The sequence below is a fragment of the Melopsittacus undulatus genome, chromosome 3 (genome assembly GCF_012275295.1).
Source record: "Melopsittacus undulatus isolate bMelUnd1 chromosome 3, bMelUnd1.mat.Z, whole genome shotgun sequence".
NCBI lineage: Eukaryota > Metazoa > Chordata > Aves > Psittaciformes > Psittaculidae > Melopsittacus > Melopsittacus undulatus.
Genome location: NC_047529.1, coordinates 66,040,970 through 66,046,969, shown reverse-complemented (window position 1 = coordinate 66,046,969; position 6,000 = coordinate 66,040,970).

Below are 6,000 nucleotides of genomic sequence, written 5' to 3'. Positions count from 1 at the left end.
TGAGGGGGTGGAGTACTCCAGTAAGACCCAAGCTGTGGAGATCAATACTTCACTTATACGGCAAACAAACGCAAAACAAAACTCCCAGAACAGTAGCTACTACCTCTATCCTCCCCACTACATATGACAGCAATGGTAGCAACAAGCCTGACTTTTCCTTCACCCAGTACTATGTAAAAGAAAATGTTAGACTCAATTAATCATAGGTTTATGTTCTGCCAATAGCATAAGCAGAATTCTCAAAGCTACTTTCCTCTGATTCTTTGCTGTAACGGTATGCAGAATTCATGGCATAAAAGTACAGCATTCCTATGACTCTTTCAAGCCTTATCAAATACCATTAAGTTGAGCTATAGAACATTCCAACTGCTACATGAATAAGTGGGTGCCTGCCTGCATATAGAAAATTACAGGGGTATGGCAGAAGCTGGTAAATAGAAATCGTTTAAGATCAGCTGAAAGGCATTACAACAGCTGGCTTTGCTGGAGCTGAGCACGTGATCCCATGTTGACGTTATCACATACCTGGTTGGTAGGTATACAAGTTTGCAGTATGATTTTGAGACATTTTGAACCAGACAGAAAGTTTAAAGAGGAGGAAAACCTGTAGATCTGTGAAGGATTTATGTGTCAGGGGTTGTTAAAATGTATTTCTGCAACTCCATGCTTCCAAGGGAATGAGATTTATCACTGCATTTGAATCAAAGTCTCACTTGTGCCTAATATCACAAAATTCTTTGCCCCTGTGTTATTCAGTGGAATATAACTCTAAGCCCCTCCTATGTGTGTTGCCACTGGGCCCAGATCAGCATCCTTACTGCCCCATGTGCTGCAAACATCTCTGGGGAGCCCCAGGGCTGCTCAGGGCAAAATCTTGTTCCTAAGCTTTCTCCCAAAATCTCATTCCTAAACTTTGTCCCCAAGCCCAGATGGCCTCTTTTCTCTGAGACCTCCCTGAATATACTGATCCCTTATTATCTCACAAAAAGCCCCCAGTCCCTGAACCATATTTTAACATCCCAGAGACGGAATAGGATTAATTTTGTCAACACTGAAGAGAAACCGTGAGTCATACAGCACACTTGGCCTTATGCAGGAGCAGACTGCTCTATTCACAGAGAAGTGCATGTTCCAGGAGGAAAACATAAAAGTGTAAAAAGGCAGCTATGAAATAAAATTATGTTCTATTTAGAAACAGGACAAAAAGTTTGGCTTAATATCTGAAGTACAGGCATGGGTTTGCTATTTTCTCTGAACCAGTGAAGCTTTTGTGTGCCTGTGTTGGAGATCGTAATTTAACAGTTTTCTGCCTTGGCCAAATGCAGAGAGCAGAACAACTTCTTGAGAAACTAGTTGTGCTTGCGGCACTCAAGTGTTCTTCTGCTTCCCCAAAAACAACTTTTATGTGAAGACTGGGATTTTGAAAACCATGCAGAGCTGGCCTGACTCTCCTCCTAAATGTCACAGGGAGTGCTGGAAGCCGCTGCTTCTGCGGTTAGCCGGCGACACATACAAGCTTTGGAAACTCTGTATAACAGCACAGATTTCCACATCAATCAAAACCAAATGCAGTGTCCTGAGAAAAGTTTCAAAGGTTGGACTGATCTTCTATGTCAGAGCCGAGCGCCACTCAGATGCAGTAGGCATAATGTGGCGCAGCCCCTCTCTTCTCCCCAGGAGCATAGAAGAGCTGGCAGGCTCTTTCGTGCATTGCAGATGAAATCATGACCCCATTGACGTTAATGGGAGTCATGCCACTGGCTGAGATGTAGCCAGTATTTACCCTCTGTGACTGTATGCCATCCAAAATTGGATATGCACCAAAGAGTCTCTCCATTTTATTACTTGGAATTTCACGTAATGCTTTTGTTCTGCTTCTTTCTCAGCACATCTTTCCAATCTGCATTTTTCTGTGGCTTTTAAAATTTCTTAACATTGCACCACTTTGTATCTGTATCTGTGTTTGTATGTGTGTTTTCATAGTCCATTCTGTCACTTACTGAAAAGGATTTTGTAAATAAAGACAGGAATTTTAAACAGGATAAAAGATATTTTAGGAAATAGGGGATAAAATGTCTTCTTGAAGGGTAGTTTCATTTTTGGTCATGGTTCATCTGAAAATCAGTCAGAGAAGACCACCCAACATGAATTAAAACAATCATCCAGAAGGAATTCTTTGTTCATCAGGTAGGGAGTCCTACTCTTGCTGCAGGTGGAATGATGGTTTGGATTGAAACGCAAGAATCAGACAGGGTGTTGTTTTCCTTTTTCTCCCATAGTGACAGCTAAAAAGAGAAACAAAAAAAAAAACAACCCAAAAGTAGACAGAAATCCTTTTCTTCCTCTAGCATGATCTGCCCTATTGAGGAACCAAATGGACAATTAGTGTTTTTCTTCTTGTCATTCATTTGCTCTGAATTAGGTTATCTCTTTGGAGGGATCTTTCTTATGCTTCAGGGACAAATGCTGCCCATGAGAAATGGTTGGTTTGTTGAAGGGAGGGGAGCTTCCCCATGAAGCACGGAACTTTTCAGGGATCAAAGTTGCTTGCAGAGTGCCACCTCAGGTGAACAGAGCCTGATATTACCCTCCAGGAAGTTGTGGCCGTTTTTGAAGAACAAATGTTTATATCACAAATATATACATGAATATATGGCACCTGGCCTCATATAAATGGATGAAGTGCAAAGACCTATTCACACTCTTGCCAGAGACAGCATCTGAAGCACATTATGCATAAGTGCCTGAGAACATGTCTGCACACATCTCATTGATCTATTGCAACGAGGGCATGCGAGGAGATGAGGATTGTTTATTTCTTATTGTTTATTTAATTGGACACAAGAGATGTTCAGTGCCTTTCCCTTGCCCTAATTTCACAGTCATAATTGCAAACAAACTGAGGAAAAATGTAGCCTATTGCAGGCTTCTTTCCTGAGTTGGAAGGTACGTGAAATAACTTAGGTCTCCTCTGTCTCAAAAGACTATGGAAAAAATGCTACAGGTAATAGACCAAGCAATATTAGTATCATTCTAAATCATCAAGGCTCCTTTACTTACACTTTTAATAGTGTGAGACCAAAAACTTCCAGGGAAAAATATAGTGAGTTAGTATAATCTGTTATTCAGAACAAATATGAGTATATTAATTACATGCAGAAATGGTTTAGCAATGCCTGCTAATAATTTCAGTGCATTACTCAAATGTAAGGTAATATTTGAAAGATACTGGAAATGGCTTTAATAAAGTAATGAAGTATGCTTTAGTTGTCTTGATATGCATATTTATTAGAATATTTCAAACTGAAAATGAATTTTCAGAGTGAAAAGTAGAGGGGGGAAAGGTTAAGATTAGGAAATGTTGAAGTGTGTTGTCTCAACATCCTGAATAAGAATAATCTTCCTTAGGCGCACTGCAGGTTCCTTTTTTTTCTTCTTATTATCTCACTTGCTGCAATGGCATAAAACAATGGCCTCCCTCAAACACTTCCTTTCCCGTTGCCTTCATTACACCCTGGAATTTAAACGATCTGTGGTTGTTCAAAGCACCTTGAAGAAAGTTACAGTTAGCCTATAGATCAAGTCACATACCTCTACAATCCCTTAATCATTTGCTTTTTTGCTTTAGCAAAAAGGGAGAAAGAAAAGCTTGTTTGAAAAAAATTTGGTGTATTTCAGGATTTTAAATTCTAAGTACTAACTTAATGAGGGAAACTGTAATGACTTGTTCTGTTTCAGTTAATGTTAGATTACACGAGTCAACTTCCCTTCTCCTAGCAAAATTCCTACAGGCCAGCCTGTAATCTTTGTTTGCAGGGATTGTCACACTTTTTTTCCCCATCTCCCCCTAGCAATGTCTGCTGAGGAAAGGCAGTGGTGGTTCCTGATATCATTGTTCATACAGAGGGGTGCCAGAGTGCAGTACCGGTACTAATGTGCAGACAGAAGGTTCTTACTGGGAGACAGGGAGATGCAGGAGCCAGAGAAGTGTGGTTATATCTTCCTCCCTTCCTGCCTCTCCTCCAGCACCACCAAACCTCCCCATGTTATGCTCTGCTGCTTTTTTCTGGCTTCCCTCTCTCATGCCTTAACTTTGCTCTTCTCCAGCTGGTCTCAGGGTCCTATTCCCACTTTTTCTGCTCTGCTGGTTTGTTTTATTTCATCTTGGGCATCCTGGCTCACCAAGCGACCCAGTTATGACAGAAAACCAGCGATGTCTGTAGTCTTATCCTGTCACAGAGGGGAAGTCCTTTAATGCCCAACTTACTAATGATCAGGATAAGATTTTTTGTTTGTTTGTTTGTTTACTATATCTCCTAAAGAATACGTGAGAAGACATTGATGACTGTTCTAGTTCTATGACAAAAAAGAACCATTTTCCCCAGGTATTTGACACAAGCTGTTCTTGTGATATATGTGCAAAGATGAAAACTTTTGCATCTGTGTAGAGCCCGTAAGTTCCTCTTTTATTCCCTGTGGACTGTTTCCGAGTGATACACTTAGTGTTCCCATCATAACATTACGTAGTACACAAAATATGAGTTGGAAGACACCGTCAAGTACCCTTAAGAAAATTGAGGTATGTTTAAACAATGTCAAAAGTCTACTTGTGTATTAGGAGACTCTGACGAGGTCTCTTTTTCCATTGAAAGCAGTGAAATCTCAGAAAACAGCAGTGCAAAGGCACAGCTGGTCCCTGAACAGCCTGTATAGCTCCCTATCAGATCTGAAGCAAGGCAGTTTAGTACATCGTTGCTTTCTGTGTCCCAGATGACAGTGACACTATTTTAAACCTTGTCCAATTAGGTGGAAAAGGAACTGAAAACCAACTTGTGACAGACTGGTTATACTGCTCCATGCCAAGACTTTAAAGATGTATGGAGAGTAATTTTAGAAACATTATATATGTAAGTTGCACTTCAACCCTTTGCAAGCCTGAAAGGATGTTTGGAGTTACAGTTTAAAAACAGTGGGATTTAGTGCAACAGGTTTTGGCAAATGAATCACTACAGTTCCTACAGCTGACAAATTAATGTGGACCCGACAGACTAACATGTACCATGTGTTTATTTTGGCATTAAACGTGGAAAAATTATTTGGAGAAAAATTGTACTATTCAACAGATTTCTTGTAGTGTTTTGTTTTGTGTTTTTTCTTTCCTTTAATTGAAATCACAAAGGTAAGGTTCAGACAGGACTTCTGATTGGTGTGTTATTGTAAACTAACAATACCATATAAATATCACTACATGATATTTTATGTATTATGCTATCTGATCATAGAAATTCTCTCACTACTAAAATGGAACAGCACTTCCCCATATCCCATCTTGTAGGGTCTCTCTCTCTACAGGCTGGGTTAGAGCAGCACTTTGTACTTCTCCAAACTGCATCAATTCTTTTGTGACCATGTCTACATACCACAGAAGCTCAAGGCTATTCTTGTACACATGAGAGTTTAAATTAAACTGGATATGTCTCAGGAAAAAAAATAAATATTCCAACCTAAATGTGAGAATGAGCTAATTCTGTGTGTGACATTCTAAGAATTTCTACTAATTTTGCTACACAGGAAGTAGATTTCATGACACTAATGCTAATGCTTTTCGCTCCTAAGATTTCTGACAGATAGTATCTTTTGAAATTCTTGTTGGCTTTCCCAACCTTGGTGGGTTTTTCTTTTTTTTTTGTTCTTTTTTTTTTTAATTTAAAAAAAGGACTTTAAAAAAGTTCTGATTAAACAGTAAATAAATAACAAGTCTTTTCCATCTGCATAGAATTTAAAATTAGGTTTCATTAGCGGTTTGGAAAGTATGTCACAGAGGCCTGGGAGAAGTGAAGGGAGGTGAATGACCTCTAATGACCACCAGCTCTCCATTATCTTCTTTGTGTCTTCTTTCCTCTAAGCCCAGCAGCTACCAACACCCATAGAGACACTGTCCTGACATCATTCATTTGGATTCCTACAAGCATGACCTTTACTTCACACCGTCAAGCATGG